At 43.4% G+C, this 18,271-nt stretch overlaps 1 protein-coding gene across 1 annotated transcript in view; it reads left to right on the top strand.

The window, feature by feature from the left end:
* Positions 1 to 6,270: 6,270 nt before the first annotated feature.
* LOC142587138 (uncharacterized) overlaps positions 6,271 to 18,271 on the top strand; it is a 169,898-nt gene continuing 157,897 nt past the window's right edge. The window contains exon 1 of the mRNA XM_075698024.1: positions 6,271 to 6,289. The gene's annotated coding sequence lies outside the window, so the exon portion shown is untranslated. The remainder of the gene's footprint in view (positions 6,290 to 18,271) is intronic.

Here is an 18,271-nt window from a genome sequence, read left to right as displayed (position 1 = left end):
CAATATAGCTTGTGACAATCACGGCGCTCCAGATTAAACTCCGCAGTAACCCCTACGATCAAAAGTATTCTAGATGCAGTTTCTTTGCAGAGACTAAATCATCAAGCAGGTGCACTCGATACGGAAGTTTTAGCTGTGGACGTTTTAGTTGCTGGAGAGTACATTTAAGGCTATATGCTCTATGTACCACCTTCGCATATCCATTCTAGGGATGGGCCAACATTGCATGCATCCCAATATCACATCAGTGGCGAGTTTGTTTGACTGGCCACATACCCATTGGCAGACACCTAGGACGCCATAACGTGAATCCTCTACAAGCTGTCTTAAAGGAAATCTTCCTTTCCTTATTCCTTTGACACTTAGAGTGCTGCTGCTACTTCTATTGTCGCTGTCTGCACGCAATGTTGGGGCATGGTTAAGAGCGTGACTATGCATGGCGGGTGCGTGGTACAGAGGAATGGCCCCGCGTGAAACTAGTTTTGACCTTTCTATCCTGTCGCATGTGCACAGGGCCCTGCGGAGCTCGTCGGGCGTCGCGACAATATACTATTGACGGTTGTGTTGCCCACCCCGAAAGCACTACAGAAACTGCAGCTTTACCTTTCTACTGAAGCTCTACCTTTCAACTCATTATCTGATTGTGCTTTTGGCGCGCGAAGCCCCATGTTCAATTGAATCTGAACATTTCTTCCGCAATGCGACCTGCCGTGTTAGGCAACGACACTGCCAACTTTCTCGGACGATATATACAAGGGCGCACAACAACGCCCCAATAAAACACGCCTGGCTATGTGTTATGTGTACTATCAGACAAACAACAGTGGTGCCTGCAAAGTAAAGTTTAACATCAACTCCCGAGTCTTTCTTTTTTTACCCTAAGCGCTGAAGAATTGAAACACGCACTGTCAACATCACCGCTAATTATCTGATCGTCAGTCAAGTCAAACAGCATAGAAAGGTTCGATCACATAGATTCCAATTGCATGGGATTGACCTTATGTTTCCATCCACTTATGCGGCAAGGACAGGGCCTGGCCTAATCGGTTAATCATAATTAAAACCAAGTACAACGCCAAGGAGGATGACTAAGACTGAGGATACACACCGCGCCGGCTTCCAGCACCATATATTGACGTGGCCATAATATATATTTCATCAAAATTATAGTTTCGTCAAAACTATATTTCATCTTCTGCATGCGCAAAAGATGAAAAGAGAAAAGAAGAGGCGACCTAATAACAAGTCATTTATAGTAGGCATATAGTCAATTGAAAAAAGTTCAGTGCCCCTTCACTCTGTGAAGAATGATGACCAGCAAGGTGGTGTATGTGGGCTCCTGGGCAATGCTTAAAGGTTGCTTAACCTCCGCCGCGGGTCGGCCTGGTAGTGCACTATTGTCACGTGGTAGTAACGGTCATGAAAAGAAGAGAAATAGTCAGTGAGCGTTGGTGCGCGCAGCTACTCGGACAGTCCTGAGTCAGCCTGGGATGACAAATCGAAGAGCACCCACTGCGAACTACATTTGGATGACATAGGGGGTGACGGTCGCGAACGCTTAAGGTGGTGGCAGCGGTGGCTTGCGCCCTCTGCAAGGAGCTGTGTCGCTGAGGCAGCAGCAGCCGCCGCCATGTGGCCTAAGCACCGGCTGCGGGGGAGACGACCGTTGGTGCCGCCACCGAATCCTTGGCCGCATTCTCTTGCAACCTCCCGCGACGAGCGGATTCCATCTTTCGAAATGGCGCGCCGCACAGAGACACGTCCCCATCGCCTGTCCTTTTCACGCCCTCCACGGTCTCTCATTGGTCGCCTCCTCTCGTCCGCCTCCTCCTCCTCATTTGCCGTGACTTCTCTTCGAGAGAGAGCACCTTCCTAGGTCTATCCACCTTATCGGTGGAATTATACACTGATCCCGCTGGCGCACGCCGTGTCTTTCAACAAGGAGTGCACGTCAGGTCATCGATAGGTGAAGCCAATCCCCCACTGCGCGTCTCCTCACCCAACACCTGAGGCGCGACGTGCGCTCCTAGCTGTTGCCTCTCTACATCTCTCCTAGTCTCTCCTCGTCTCCACTACCATTTGCATAGCTGCGCCGAGTTGTGAGCAGCGGCCGGCCACGATTATTGGAAGGTGATCCTTGATCCTCGCAACTGCTGGAACTCAACCTTGAACAGCTTTATTGTTAGAAAACGCACATTTCTGTGAAAGTCTGTTCAAATACACGACACTATGTATCAACGCGATCGGAGCGGATATAACGCATAGACAGCCCAGTTCATTCTTGAAATAAGTCTTTTTGATTTACCGTGTGCGCAGCAAAGCTGTTACGCCAAAACGTCAGCACGTTCAAAGAGAGGCACGCTGCCGCACTCACGGCAAAGCTTGAAAAAATGGTCTTGTACAGTGTTGTGAGCCTGAAAATGGTGCTCTCTTAATTAAGCCCTTGTGCATCCCGGCTTGTCCAGCGTATTTTACGACAGCAGGACAGGGAAATCTGGTAAGCCATGGCTGTGGCGCATGACACAAAATGTACTCGGTGTTCAACAGAAGAAAGACTCCGCTGCAACACAGGCGCATTAACACGTTTGCAGAATTTTGACAGATTTCGCAGAGCATAGAAAACCACAGTAATGCCCGCAGGCTGCCCATTCTTTTTCAGCCCATGGGAAATATCATGAACGTAGAGAAGCATTGCAGACGGGCACCTTTCATCAAGGTGGCACCGTGACAGCTGGTTCACCAGGTTTAGTGGACTTAAGAAACTGTTCTTTATTGGCAGAAATTATGACCATTGGGCACCCAGTACGGAATACGCGACCAAACTGTACAGCTAAACTGTATTGCATCCTATGCGTGCATCATTTCTTGTGGCTAAATTTATATTACTTAGTTGAGAAGCTTTGCATGTACCAAGTTAAAGGGCCAGAGTGACTTTCTACTCTTTATTCGACGAAAAGCAGCCCACGTGTTTGCTAGAAAGGCACTGCCGGAGATCGAGAAAACGTAATAAATGATATATAGAAAGTTCTTGCGTCAGCTCCAAGAGCTGCTGTTCTCTCTGAAACTGTGCGACATTTTAGAGTGCGCACATCTGCGAAGGGAATTTTAGGGACATTTAAGAAGGAGCTCGTGCTTCTGGAGCTGATGCAAGAACCTTCTGTGAATTGTTCATTGCGTTTTCTCTATCTCCGAGTGAGCTTTTCCAGCAAACATGTGTGCTGCTTCTTCGAACCCACGTGTAGAGAGTCACTCTTGTCCTTTAACTTGGCACAATCAAAGCTTGTCAACAGATGCGTTTTAAATATGGCCACAAAAAATCATGCCCGCACGAGACCCTACACAGTTTTGGAGCACAGTTTCTCGCATGGTTTGTGCTGGAAACGCCATGGCAATAACTTCGCCTCATGCAGACCAGCTTAAATCCACCAAAAGTGACCAGCCCACTCAGTCACGGCGGCTAGCGGTGACCTCTTGTTCGACGTCAGTGTCAAGAATTTCCTTAAAGAAACTATCCGGACTTGTTGAAATTTGTAATACCCGCGTCTCGGTGAACGCGCACCGTCCTCTGAACAGAACACGCGGAGTCGCATCTGAGCAAGATGCCCTAGACTCCTCTGAAACCAAGCTGCTTGAGGGATGGAAGGAACAGCACGTGACAAATATCCAAGAAATAAAGATGAGGTGGGATGAGAAAGAGATCCCTACTAAACACCTAATTTTGACTCTATACAAGCATTTTCCCAGGATATATCGAAACAGGCTATCTGAAAATCCAACTTAGTCCCTTCATTCCAAATCCGCACTGCTACTTTAAAAGCCAGCACTTTTTTCGTGGCTCTCAGAGCTGCCTGGGCCGTCCATATGCACAAAGCGCACGTCGCACGACCATCCTGCCGACAAATCTACTGAAATACACCACTGCGCCCTTCTTGCAAGGGCGAAAATGAAATTGTTACGCAAAAGAGAAAAGAGAACACTTCCTTTCAGGACGCGCGAAAACGTATTTCCTTCCTCCATACCGCAGGGTATGCTGGTGCGGTCCATAGAGGGGCGACACCGCAGCAGACTCCGGCATCGGCTTGGCCCACAACGAGTGTGTGTGCGGCACTGCCACATCCCCCCAAGCGACGCAGCCAGCGCTGCTGCTCCGTCTCAGAAAGAGGGCCCATCGACCTCTGGTTTCGCGGCCTCCGAGGCCCTGCTTTTCGAGTCAAGGCCTTCTTTGAAAGCACCATGCTCGTGGAAGCGGAAGTCCAGCGGCTCCCAGGAGTCGATGGACACAACCCTAAGCCGGGTGACGTATTCTCGTAACCGCTCCAAGAAAGACAAACAGCAGACCACGACGCCCGGAAACGCTGCATAACCAAGCTTGACTCCTCTTGACACACAGTCCTGTAGCCATGGTAACGACCGATATAGCGCAATATACATCAGAACGAGTACTACCAATATTGGACCATTGGCACTTTCTTACCGACTGGTGTTTTTTGCTGTATTGACAGAAGTGAAATCCGCCAGTCCTCAAAGGATAACCAGTTGCTGGAAAACTATCTGCCTTCGACTAACTTAAAAAACACGCACTTTAAGCGTGCTATGAAATGCGTTGATCTTCCAGTTGGGATTGTTGTTCCAGAATTTTTCTACATGTCAGAAGCATTAACTGATATAGCGATGACATTTAGCTGCACCCTCTCACTTCCTATTTCTCATAACTGGGGTCAGACGCCGTTTAGAGCAAACTGGTATGTTTTGAATACTGGATGCCTTCAATCTGCAATAACAGGTCTCATAAATGAATAGGCAAACCCTAATTAACACCATTGGAATAATAAGCGGTTCTATTAAGCATTATTGCCAAACAAATTCTAATGTTTGCCGCTGCTATCAAGCATTAGCACCAATCAAATGTCATTTTATCGTTGTTCTCAGTTTATTCATCAGAAAACTTTTCTTATTCAGAAATTTTCCACATTGCCCCGTCGGAAGCCTTTTGAAAGTTTCTTTTTTTTGTAGTGTAACCTTTTGTTAGTCGCACAGTATGGCCCGTCTTCACCGGTCAACAAACAATAATTTTCTACATTGCCTATGCGACTGTGCCAAATTCCCGCGCAAGCACCAGCTCAGCACAATTGGCCGCCATGGAAACGATGACGGTTATAAGTACGGCAGAATTTCCACAGCTATCCTTTTTTAATCCCACAGGGTAATTTCTTTTTTATCCGTATTTACGCCATTTGGTCCTGCCTAGCCTGCGGCATTATAGCACAGTTTAGGCCCACATTATTACACTGCTATATATATAAGGGATCAATATCTTTACGTGTTTAGTCGGGAAATCAAGACAGTCACTTAACTAATGAAATAGTTGCTAATTACCGTTTTCGTTAATTACAGTGCGGCACAAATTGGATTTATGAAATGTAGCCGGTGAGCTTGCATAGCATATTCACTTGGAATAAAATCCCAATATAGCACCAGCTTTAAGATATGCGCCATGAAACTTGCCGCAAGAATGCACTGCAGTTTAATTTATTTTTCATAAAGCTTTCTTTAATGCATTGGAGCACTAATGTAAATGAAAGACAGTTTTACTTTGTCCCACGATTTGGGACATAATATAAAAAAAGTGTTGCAATCCTGGAGATTTATTTTATGTGGATACGTCTTGTAAACCGTCTAGCATACGTAAAATGCAATATGCGGTTTTAAGGAGTTCATCAGTAAGTGTTGGCTAAGTAGTTTAATCTGTGTTTCAAGTTCTCGTGCTAATAATGACAGCTTCTTCGAACAATCCAGCTCAGACACAAGAATTATGTTATTTGCCACAGGCAATTTTTTTGAAAAGACGGGAAGCTTAAGAACAGTGACCGCTTATGTACTATGTGGCAGCGAATGCGGAGAAAGTCGCATATAGCAGCCGTATCTAAAAGGTTATCCAAAGAAAAGGTGAAGAAACGCCAGGGCAACATCCAAGTTACGGAAGGCATGTGTATCTGTATTGAAGTTCGCTAAATAAAGATTAAAATATCAAATTTCAAATAAAGCTTGCACGCATTTGTCAATCCGTGCCCTTTTAGAAAGCATTCCTGGAGTAAAGGTTACCATATACATTCTGATTTGTTGACTCAGAAACATTTCAAAATAGACCCCTTCGTTAAGCGCTACAGTATATATAGGCACCGTTGAACGCTTCGGGAATGAGCACAAGATTCCACACACTTTAGCGACACAAGCGTCACAAATTGCTGTTTGTATGCCTACGCCTGTTCTTGTATAACATTAGGTTTCGGTAAGTGATATTCTTGTGTCGAAGATCGTTTCCAGCCCTTTGTGGGCATTGTATTTTATCTCTATCTTCATCCGACTAAAATTGTGCATGTGGACAAGACGGTAGTGCTGTGCGACGTGTCTGACAGAGTAAAGATAAAGTGGGCTATGCCGAACCGTTTGACGACCAGTCACACCTTTTTTTGTCTGTGTTCCTTTCATTTTTGTACTCTTGGAGCGACATTCCCCCTCAATTTTGTATGTTGTACGGATTGTATCTGCTGAAAAAATTTTCTGCCAAAGCTTCATTTGTCAGCACGCATCTACCGGAAGGTGTCACTTGCTACCTTCTGATGCCTGGTCGTCCTAAATGGGGTTTAAGCCTCTCTGTCAAGCATTTTTTGGCTTTTCGGCTTCACTCCTCAGCATTGTTGCACTTCTTAGTGCTGGATATTGAAATGAAGTACCTTTCACTATTTCTTCGAACGCGAAGAGAACTGGATACTGATTGGAGCATGTTCAACCTTAACCCAAAACAAAGCAGTATTTCGTAAAGCGCAGATTGCTATGCGAACCCTTACGTAGTCTCACTAAACGTGGCTTCTGGCTCGGTGTTACTACTGCTGTCCCGCAAAACCTCTGGCAGGCAGGACCGCACTGCGATCTTTAGTGTTCCTGTAGGTGTCCAGGCTGCTGCCCTTGTGGATTCATCCACTGATAAAAGATATCATACGTAATAATCATGATTTCATGAAATAAACGTTCTTAACGAAGATCATAACTCTTTTATTAAAGAAAACCGTTCTAAACTTTGGATGCCTACTTTCATAACCACTAAACGACAATCGCAGGTATATTTATGTCGCGCGAACACCAACTGGAGAGGATAACGGGTGTTGCTCATTATGATGATTTGAATACTATGGCCTATATCTTTTCACGTGAGCTAGCTAAGAAGCGGTCCGTACTTTTAAAATCAACGAGAAATGAAGCAACACAAAACAATATGAGAATCCTCACGTGACGTAACACGAATCTGCGGAAGCACATGCATGCACGCCAGTTTTCTTGACGAAAATGATGCTGCAAACAAATGAACAAATTCGAGTTAATTTTTTTCAAGTTAAATTTCACCTATTAATTACATGAAAATAACTACATTCAGTGTGGTATAAAGGCTGGGCCATTAAGCTCTCGTATGAGTTGTGAAGGGGGACCTTATTTTACATGCTGTTATATAAACACTAGAGCACGTGAGAAAAAAAAAACAACGTGCCAGAGAGTACAAACATCGTGCGTACACCTTGAGCAAGAGACGCGAGCATGAAAAAGCGAAGATTAGTTTTGTAGCTGATAAACGGCAACTGGGCTGTTAAATCTGCTGCTAATTTATTCCGAAGCTGCAATGCGACATGCGAGAATGTAAATGATCCATAATTAATGCGAGATTTTGGAACGTTTAGCGTTTTCGTGGTGACTGATCGTAATGGCCGGGTATGTCATATTTTAATAATAAATTTTCACTGGAGCACATCGTAAAATTTTGTGCATTATCATGAAAAGGAAAACGAGATTGTTAATTATTGCTAGTTTTCGAGGGTAGTACATTAAGTAATGGCTACGTGAATGTGATTGAGTCCGATATTTTTCTGAAGAGAATTGCTAGAAGCGCTGTATATTGTGCTGCAATAATTGGCAATAAAGTGGTGTGGTACGTGAGTGCGTGTATGCTAATAGAATACGTAATATGCCAGTGTATAGAACAGACATAAAGAGTACGGAGTGTGTTCAAAGCGAAAATATAACGTAGCGTATGTAGTATTGGGATTTTCTTATAGAATATTAGTCTAGTTCATTGGATATGTTTATGCTGTTTAGTTGACTGTCGAGGTAGATGACTCAAATTTCGTCTCGTTAACCATTTGCAAAGCAGAGATGTTGAAGTTGAAATTCAGTGTTCATTAGTCGGCTGTTTATTGCAGCGAAATTTACGTAGTTGCTTTCCTTTGTGTTTGCCAGAAGACAGTTAGAGGACAGTCGAATAGCTTTAGCAGAATATCACTGGCTTTTTTCGTTAAGATTTGTTTCCGTACCAGCTTGCACAAAATTATTGGTATCGTACGCGTATAAAATACAGTCTTCTGAAACATTCGCCAGACAGTCTTCACCGGGTAAATCGTTGATGTATGCCAGAAAAAGTAAAGGGGCTAATATGGATCCATCGGGAATACCGCTGTTAGTTATAATTTGGGATGAGGACATATTGTTAACCACTACGTACTGCTGCCGGTTTTTCAAATATGTGATAATAAGGCATAAAGGTGCTCCCGGAATACCATAACCATACTTTTCAAGTTTTTGCGGTAATAGGTCGTCTTTCACAAGATCAAAACCTCAGTTAGGTTCATGAAGATACTCATGGTTAATATTTATCATTCTAAGTTTTTTTGGTTTGTTTCACAATGTTAGCTGACGCTGTATCAGTGGGCTCTCTTTTTTTACATCCATATTTTTCTTTAGTACAAACGTTGGGCGCTGTTAAATACTTATGCAGACTGTCTAGCACTACTTTTTCAAGAACATTAGAAAAATTGAGAAAATACGGATATTGGTCGGTAATTGGACGTAATAATTTCATCCCCTTCCCTAAACACTGAAAAGCCTTGCATGTCATCAGTAGCGTACAGAACGACCGCGAAACGAACACTTCGCTAATTATATGTGATAGGGGTTCAAATAAAATATTCGAACAATATTTCTGCATTGAAACATGCACCAAGTCCAGACTGGTTGATGAAGTATTCTTTCAATAGAGGATTATGTTGCTGACTTCATGAGGTTACGTAAGCTTAAGAAAGAGAGAACAGGAATGCTTGACAGTTGTGACTGTGCTTGATTGTGATGGGTATGAGTTATTTACAATTAAATTTTTGGTCATTGTAGTTGACTAACTCTTGAAGCTTTCAGCAATATTAGAAGAATCACTTACTATCGTATAATTTACCGAGATAACACATATACTGTTTCTGTTGCACCTGTTTTTTTCCCCTTTCATTTCTTTTTTTAATGTCTTTTGTTTTATCACTGTACGGGAACGCTCCTAAAAAAACAAAAAAAGAAGTTATATATATCCTCAAATATGGATGACCGCACATGTGCAGGTCATAAATACCAGGTTCTCTAGCCGAGTGCTATCCGTGCGGTATAACCGAGCTCAGATTGGTCCCCCTTGACTGAGCAAATAAGGCACCACTGTAGCAGTCTTTACAGTGCTCTGTTGGCACAGCACCTCGTCGCTCTCACTGCGGCCTTTAACGGACTCTGTTGCCACTATGGCATCGTTAGCTGCTAGCACTTCGAGTTCACCTACGAACGTGCTGCTAATCTCGCAGGTGCTACAACTTCTCTCGGCTTTCGACCAAAATCTGCTATCTAGTTCTTCCCACTTTCGCTGCGTCCAGCCTACAGATCACAAGCCATCGCCTGTGATATCAGCTGTGACATCGGTTGTTGCATCGGCTATGGCATCGGCGCCGGCCACAAAGTCACGTGGTCTTAAATTATGGGATAAGCTAAGTTGAAATCTGGGGGTGTGCCAACTTCAATTTGGAGGTTGGTCAACTTAAATATGGCTGTTGGTATACTTGAAATTTGGACGTGGTAGCCAAAAAAAAGTTAGGGATAAGCCAAGTGGAAATCCTGGGTTGCACTAAATTAAAAAGGAGGGTATGCTTACGTATACTTACACAACTAGAGCAGAGTTTCTGCATTACTTCTCAATTCTTAAATTTGCTTCGACTTGGGCTGCCACGCAGGCATGAGTAGGCTACGATTATTCGTTGTTTTCTTATGGATACAGGCAACGTGCAGGGATTGTTATATAATTGCGCACCCTTGCTCGCACTGACATTGCGCAACCGTCCTATTCAGTTTAGAGACCACAGCGCCGCAAAAGCTAATTTCGCATTGAGAAGACAAACATATGGACAGACGACGCACCCGCGACAAACTAATTATAAGAAAGCACGGTTATTATAATACTTGGGGTGCACATGTGCGCCCATGCAAGAAAGAAAACTAAACGCGGAGGGATGTGCCACGAGTAATACTACAACAGATCCACAACGCAAAATATCTTATTGTATGGCAGATCAAATTTCTGGAGTATACAACTCGTTTTAAAGCTCCGTTCACATCAGTATGCCTCGTTCATATGGCTTCAAGAAGGAACCAGCCTCTTCATAATCATTACCTTCAGCGTTCTCGATGCTGTTATAACCACTCGTCGAAATTTAAACACCACTGGGGCATGGAAGTGGACCCAGATCATGCCCCTCCATCAAATACTTCGGCCCATCCACGGAAGCCAAGGAGAAATATCGTGCCGTGCGCAGCGCGCTCAACTCGCGCGCGAGGAGAATTGAGGAGGAAAGCGCTGTGGGGTGGACTGTTTCGCTACTTTCAAATTATCAATGGGCCTTAGCGGGAGTTCTGCTGCTTCGCCACCTCCCAGGCATTACAAGGGCAAGGAAAGCCTCGGGAAACGGCAACAGGTAACCTGGCAACGGCAACAGCTACAGCAGCTAATTGGTGAACAACCTGTACTTTGCTACATTACTGGTTTGCCATTAATAATTTATAACGCCCAAACGGTGGTGGTTGACAGAAATCGGCCAGCAGTTTTTCGCGATGATTTTATAAGGTACGCCAAATGAAGGAAAATAAAAGTTTAGGCAATCTGCTGACCGGACTGGCCTTTCTCTCCAATGACTCAATGAAACAAGTTAGCTAGAAGTCTGCTCGCTTTGTTTAGAGAAACTAATGGCTGATACCAAGATGTCATCATCCTGCAGGTGTTTAGGCGGTAGATCTATGGAGTAGTTGAACAGGCCGTCCGCACGAGTGCATTTTAATTCAGATTCAGAAGTCGGCCAGAACGGGCGTTCAAATTTGATGGTCAGCACATGGAGTGCTGGCCGCTATAGGCTTTAGATGTCCTATTGCTAAACTAGGCTAGGCTTTTGCTGTGGATCAAGTGATCGCAACGTATTCGTTCACCACCAGAGAATCGTTGGCTTCCACTCGAGTTAACGAAGCTGTAATGTAGGTAAGATACAAGTGCCACTTTTTTCTGAAGATGAAGATTGCTGACGTCTACGTTACTTGAGTAGGCGTGGCGTTCGCTAGCGGCATCTTCATCGGAGGGTTCGACTCCTGCAGGTGACAGCAGGCGTCGTTTGGGCCTTTTGAATGCTCTTACCGGCGCTGTTTTCCACTTGAGGGAGGAGTAAGATTTTATAAGCACGTGAGTTGAGTCACGGGCTGAGCGATGTGTGCGTTCCACACTTGAAACCTCAGACTAATGCTGTCATCAAGGCCAAATCTTGTCTCCCGATTTTCCGCGTATGTCCAGTAGACAATCATCAGTTAATTCCATCTGGTGTTACGTGGCGACAGCTATGTACATAAAGTTCTCTGAAGAGTGCGGACTGAGAACGTTACTCTTCATCAGACAAATATATGCCCCGACATTTCATCAAGGTGGCACCGTGACAGCTGGTTCACCAGGATTAGTGGACTTAAGAAACTGTTCTTTATTGGCAGAAATTATGACCATTGGGCACCCAGTACAGAATACGCGACCAAACTGTACAGCTAAACTGTGTTGCATCCTATGCGGGCATCATTTCTTGTGGCTAAATTTATATTACTTAGTTGACAAGCTTTGCATGTACCAAGTTAAAGGGCCAGAGTGACTTTCTACTCTTTATTCGATGAAAAGCAGGCCACGTGTTTGCTAGAAAGGCACTGCCGGAGATCGAGAAAACGTAATAAATGATATATAGAAAGTTTTTGCGTCAGCTCCAAGAGCTGCTCTTCTTTCTGAAACTGTGCAACATTTTAGAGTGCGCACATCTGCGAAGGGAATTTTAGAGACATTTAAGAAGGAGCTCGTGCTTCTGGAGCTGACGCAAGAAACTTCTGTGAATTGTTCATTGTGTTTTCTCTATCTCCGAGTGAGCTTTTCCAGCAAACATGTGTGCTGCTTCTTCGAACCCACGTGTAGAGACTCACTCTTGTCCTTTAACTTGGCACAATCAAAGCTTGTCAACAGATGCGTTTTAAATATGGCCACAAAAAATCATGCCCGCACGAGACCCTACACAGTTTTGGAGCACAGTTTCTCGCATGGTTTGTGCTGGAAACGCCATGGCTATAACTTCGCCCCATGCAGACCAGCTTAAATCCACCAAAAGTGACCAGCCCACTCAGTCACTGCGGCTAGCGGTGACATGTTGTTCGACGTCAGTGTCAAGAATTTCCTTAAAGAAACTATCCGGACTTGTTGAAATTGGTAATACCCGCGTCTCGGTGAACGCGCACCGTCCTCTGAACAAAACACGCGGAGTCGCATCTGAGCAAGATGTCCTAGACTCCTCTGAAACCAAGCTGCTTGAGGGATGGAAGGAACAGCACGTGACAAATATCCAAGAAATAAAGATGAGGTGAGATGAGAAAGAGATCCCTACTAAACACCTAATTTTGACTCTATACAAGCATTTTCCCAGGATATATCGAAACAGGCTATCTGAAAATCCAACTTAGTCCCTTCATTCCAAATCCGCACTGCTTCTTTAAAAGCCAGCACTTTTTTCGTGGCTCTCAGAGCTGCCTGGGCCGTCCATATGCACAAAGCGCAAGTCGCACGACCATCCTGCCGACAAATCTACTGAAATACACCACTGCGCCTTTCTTGCAAGAGCGAAAATGAAATATTACGCAAAAGAGAAAAGAGAACACTTCCTTTCAGGACGCGCGAAAACGTATTTCCTTCCTCCATACCGCAGGGTATGCTGGTGCGGTCCATAGAGGGACGACACCGCAGCAGACTCCGGCATCGGCTTGGCCCACAACGAGTGTGTGTGCGGCACTGACACATCCCCCCAAGCGACGCAGCCAGCGCTGCTGCTCCGTCTCCGAAAGAGGGCCCATCGACTTCTGGTTTTGCGGCCTACGAGGCCCTGCTTTTCGAGTCAAGGCCTTCCTTGAAAACACCATGCTCGTGGAAGCGGAAGTCCAGCGGCTCCCAGGAGTCGATGGACACAACCCTAAGCCGGGTGACGTATTCTCGTAACCGCTCCAAGAAAGACAAACACCAGACCACGACGCCCGGAAACGCTGCATAAACAAGCTTGACTCCTCTTGACAAACAGTCCTGTAGCCATGGTAACGACCGATATAGCGCAATATACATCAGAACGAGTACTACCAATATTCGACCATTGGCACTTTCTTACCGACTGGTGTTTTTTGCTGTATTGACAGAAGTGAAATCCGCCAGTCCTCAAAGGATAACCAGTTGCTGGAAAACTGTCTGCCTTCGACTAACTTAAAAAACACGCACTTTAAGCGTGCTATGAAATGCGTTGATCTTCCAGTTGAGATTGTTGTTCCAGAATTTTTCTACATGTCAGAAGCATTAACTGATATAGCGATGACATTTAGCTGCACCCTCTCACTTCCTATTTCTCATAACTGGGGTCAGACGCCGTTTAGAGCAAACTGGTATGTTTTGAATACTGGATGCCTTCAATCTGCAATAACAGGTCTCGTAAATGAATAGGCAAACCCTAATTAACACCATTGGAATCATAAGCGGTTCTATTAAGCATTATTGCCAAACAAATTCTAATGTTTGCCGCTGCTATGAAGCATTAGCACCAATCAAATGTCATTTTATCGTTGTTCTCAGTTTATTGCATCAGAAAACTTTTCTTATTCAGAAATTTTCCACATTGCCCCGTCGGAAGCATTTGGAAAGTTTCTTTTTTTTTGTAGTGTAACCTTTCGTTAGTCACACAGTATGGCGCGTCTTCACCGGTCAACAAACAATAATTTTCTACATTGCCTATGCGACTGTGCCAAATTTCCGCGCAAGCACCAGCTCAGCACAATTGGCCGCCATGGAAACGATGACGGTTATAACTACGGCGGAATTTCCACAGCTATTCTTTTTTAATCCTACAGGGTAATTTCTTTTTTATCCGTATTTACGCCATTTGGCCCTGCCTAGCCTGCTGCATTATAGCACAGTTTAGGCCCACATTATAACACTGCTATGTATATAGCGGATCAATATCTTTACGTGTTTAGTCGGCAAATCAAGACAGTCACTTAACTAATGAAATAGTTGGTAATTACCGTTTTCCTTAATTACAGTGCGGCACAAATTGGATTTATGAAATGTAGCCGGTGAACTTGCACAGCATATTCACTTGGAATGAAATTCCAATATAGCACCAGCTTTAGGATATACGCCATCAAACTTGCCGCAAGAATGCACTGCAGTTTAATTTATTTTTTCATAAAACTTTCTTTAATGCATTGGAGCACTAATGTAAATGAAAGACAGTTTTACTTTGTCCCACGATTTGGGACATAATATAAAAAAAACTATTGCAATCCTGGAGATTTATTTTATGCGGATACGTCTTGCAAACCGTCTAGCATACGTAAAACTCAATATGCGGTTTTAAGGAGTTCATCAGTAAGTGTTGGCTAAGTAGTTTAATCTGTGTTTCAAGTTCTCGTGCTAATAATGACAGCTTCTTCGAACAATCCAGCTCAGACACAAGAATTATGTTATTTGCCACAGGCAATTTTTTTTAAAAGACGGGAAACTTAATAACAGTGACCGCTTATGTATTATGTGGCAGCGAACGCGGAGAAAGTCGCATATATGCAGCCGTATCTAAAAGGTTATCCAAAGAGAAGGTCAAGAAACACCAGGGCAACATCAAAGTTACGGAAGGCATGTGTATCTGTACTGAAGTTCGCTAAATAAAGATTACAATATCAAATTTCAAATAAAGCTTGCACGCATTTGTCAATCCGCGCCCTTTTAGAAAGCATTCCTGGAGTAAAGGTTACCATATACATTCTGATATTTTGACTCACACACATTTCAAAATAGACCCCTTCGTTAAGCGCTACAGTATATATAGGCACCGTTGAACGCTTCGGGAATGAGCACAAGATTCCACACACTTTAGCGACACAAGCGTCACAAATTGCTGTTTGTATGCCTACGCCTGTTCTTGTATGACATTAGGTTTCGGTAAGTGATATTCTTGTGTCGAAGATTGTTTCCAGCCCTTTGTGGGCATTATATTTTATCTCTATCTTCATCCGACTAAAATTGTGGATGTGGACAAGACGGTAGTGCTGTGCGACGTGTCTGGCAGAGTAAAGATAAACTGGGCTATGCCGAACCGTTTGACGACCAGTCACACCTTTTTTTTTATCTGTGTTCCTTTCACTTTTGTCCTCTTGGAGTGTCATCCCCCTCAATTTTTATGTTGTAAGGATTGTATCTGCTGAAAAATTTTCTACCAAAGCTTCATTTGTCAGCAGGCATCTACCGGAAGGAGTCACTTGCTACCTTCTAATGCCTGGTCGTCCTAAGTGGGGTTTAGGCCTCTGTCAAGCATTTTTTGGCTTTTCGGCTTCACTCCTCAGCATTGTTGCACTTCTTAGTGCTGGATATTGAAATGAAGTACCTTTCACTATTTCTTCGAACGCGAAGAGAACTGGATACTGATTGGAGCATGTTCAACCTTAACCCAAAACAAAGCAGTATTTCGTAAAGCGCAGATTGCTATGCGAACCCTTACGTAGTTTCACTAAACGTGGCTTCTGGCTCGGTGTTACTACTGCTGTCCCGCAAAAACTCTGGCAGGCAGGACCGCACTGCGATCTTTAGTGTTCCTGTAGGTGTCCAGGCTGCTGCCCTTGTGGATTCATCCACTGATAAAAGATATCATACGTAAAAATCATGATTTCATGAAATAAACGTTCTTAACGAAGATCATAACTCTTTTATTAAAGAAAACCGTTCTAAACTTTGGATGCCTACTTTCATAACCACTAAACGACAATCGCAGGTATATTTATGTCGCGCGAACACCAACTGGAGAGGATAACGGGTGTTGCTCATTATGATGATTTGAATACTATGGCTTATACCTTTTCACGTGGGCTAGCTAAGAACCGGTCCGTACTTTTAAAATCAACAAAAATGATGCAACACAAAACAATATGAGAATCCTCACGTGACGTAACACGAATGTGCGGAAGCACATGCATGCACGCCAGTTTTCTTGACGAAAATGATGCAGCAAACAAATGAACAAATTCGAGTTAATTTTTTTCAAGTTAAATTTCACCTATTAATCACATGAAAATAACTACATTCAGTGTGGTGTAAAGGCTGGGCCATTAAGCTCTCGTATGAGTTGTGAAGCGGGACCTTATTTTACATGCTGTTATATAAACACTAGAGAGCGTGAGAAAAAAAAAACGTCCCAGAGAGTACAAACATCGTGCGTACTCCTTAAGCAAGATACGCGAGCATGAAAAAGCGAAGGTTAGTTTTGTAGCTGATAAACGGCAATTGGGCTGTTAAATCTGCTGCTAATTTATTCCGAAGCTGCAATGCGACATGCGAGAATGTAAATGATCCATAATTAATGCGAGATTTCGGAACGTTTAGCGTTTTCGTGGTGACTGATCGTAATGGCCGGGTATGTCATATTTTAATAATAAATTTTCACAGGAGCACATCGTATAATTTTGTGCATGATCATGAAAAGGAAAACGAGATTGGTAATTATTGCTAGTTTTCGAGGGTAGTACATTAAGTAATGGCTACGCGAATGTGATTGAGTCCGATATTTTTCTGAAGAGAATTGCTAGAAGCGCTGTATTTTGTGCTGCAATAATTGGCAATAAAGTGGTGTGGTACGTGAGTGCGTGTATGCTAATAGAATACGTAATATGCCAGTGTATAGAACAGACATAAAGAGTACGGAGTGTGTTCAAAGCGAAAATATAACGTAGTTTATGTAGTATTGGGATTTTCTTATAGAATATTAGTCTAGTTCATTGGATATGTTTATGCTGTTTAGTTGACTGTCGAGGTAGATGACTCAAATTTCGTCTCGTTAACCATTTGCAAAGCAGAGATGTTGAAGTTGAAATTCAGTGTTCATTAGTCGGCTGTTTATTGCAGCGAAATTTACGTAGTTGCTTTCCTTTGTGTTTGCCAGAAGACAGTTAGAGGACAGTCGAATAGCTTTAGCAGAATATCACTGGCTTTTTTCGTTAAGATTTGTTTCCGTACCAGCTTGCACAAAATTATTGGTATCGTACGCGTATAAAATACAGCCTTCTGAAACATTCGCCAGACAGTCTTCACCGGGTAAATCGTTGATGTATGCCAGAAAAAGTAAAGGGGCTAATATGGATCCATCGGGAATACCGCTGTTAGTTATAACTTGGGATGAGGACATATTGTTAACCACTACGTACTGCTGCCGGTTTTTCAAATACGTGATAATAAGGCATAAAGGTGCTCCCGGAATACCATACTTTTCAAGTTTTTGCGGTAATAGGTGGTCTTTCACAAGATCAAAACCTCAGGTTCATGAAGATACTCATGGTTAATATTTATCATTCTAAGTTTCTTTAGTTTGTTTCACAATGTTAGCTAACGCTGTATCAGTGGGCTCTCTTTTTTACATCCATATTTTTCTTTAGTACAAACGTTGGGCGCTGTTAAATACTTATGCAGACTGTCTAGCGCTACTTTTTCAAGAACATTAGAAAAATTGAGAAAATACGGATATTGGTCGGTAATTGGACGTAATAATTTCATCCCCTTCCATAAACACTGAAAAACCTTGCATGTCATCAGTAGCGTACAGAACGACCGCGAAACGAACACTTCGCTAATTATATGTGATAGGGGTTCAAATAAAATAATCGAACAATATTTCTGCATTGAAACATGCACCAAGTCCAGACTGGTTGATGAAGTATTCTTTCAATAGAGGATTATGTTGCTGACTTCATGAGGTTATGTAAGCTTAAGAAAGAGAGAACAGGAATGCTTGACAGTTGTGACTGTGCTTGATTGTGATGGGTATGAGTTATTTACAATGAA

Source organism: Dermacentor variabilis, chromosome 7 (assembly GCF_050947875.1).
Source record: "Dermacentor variabilis isolate Ectoservices chromosome 7, ASM5094787v1, whole genome shotgun sequence".
NCBI lineage: Eukaryota > Metazoa > Arthropoda > Arachnida > Ixodida > Ixodidae > Dermacentor > Dermacentor variabilis.
This window is presented reverse-complemented; position numbering and strand designations above follow the sequence as displayed.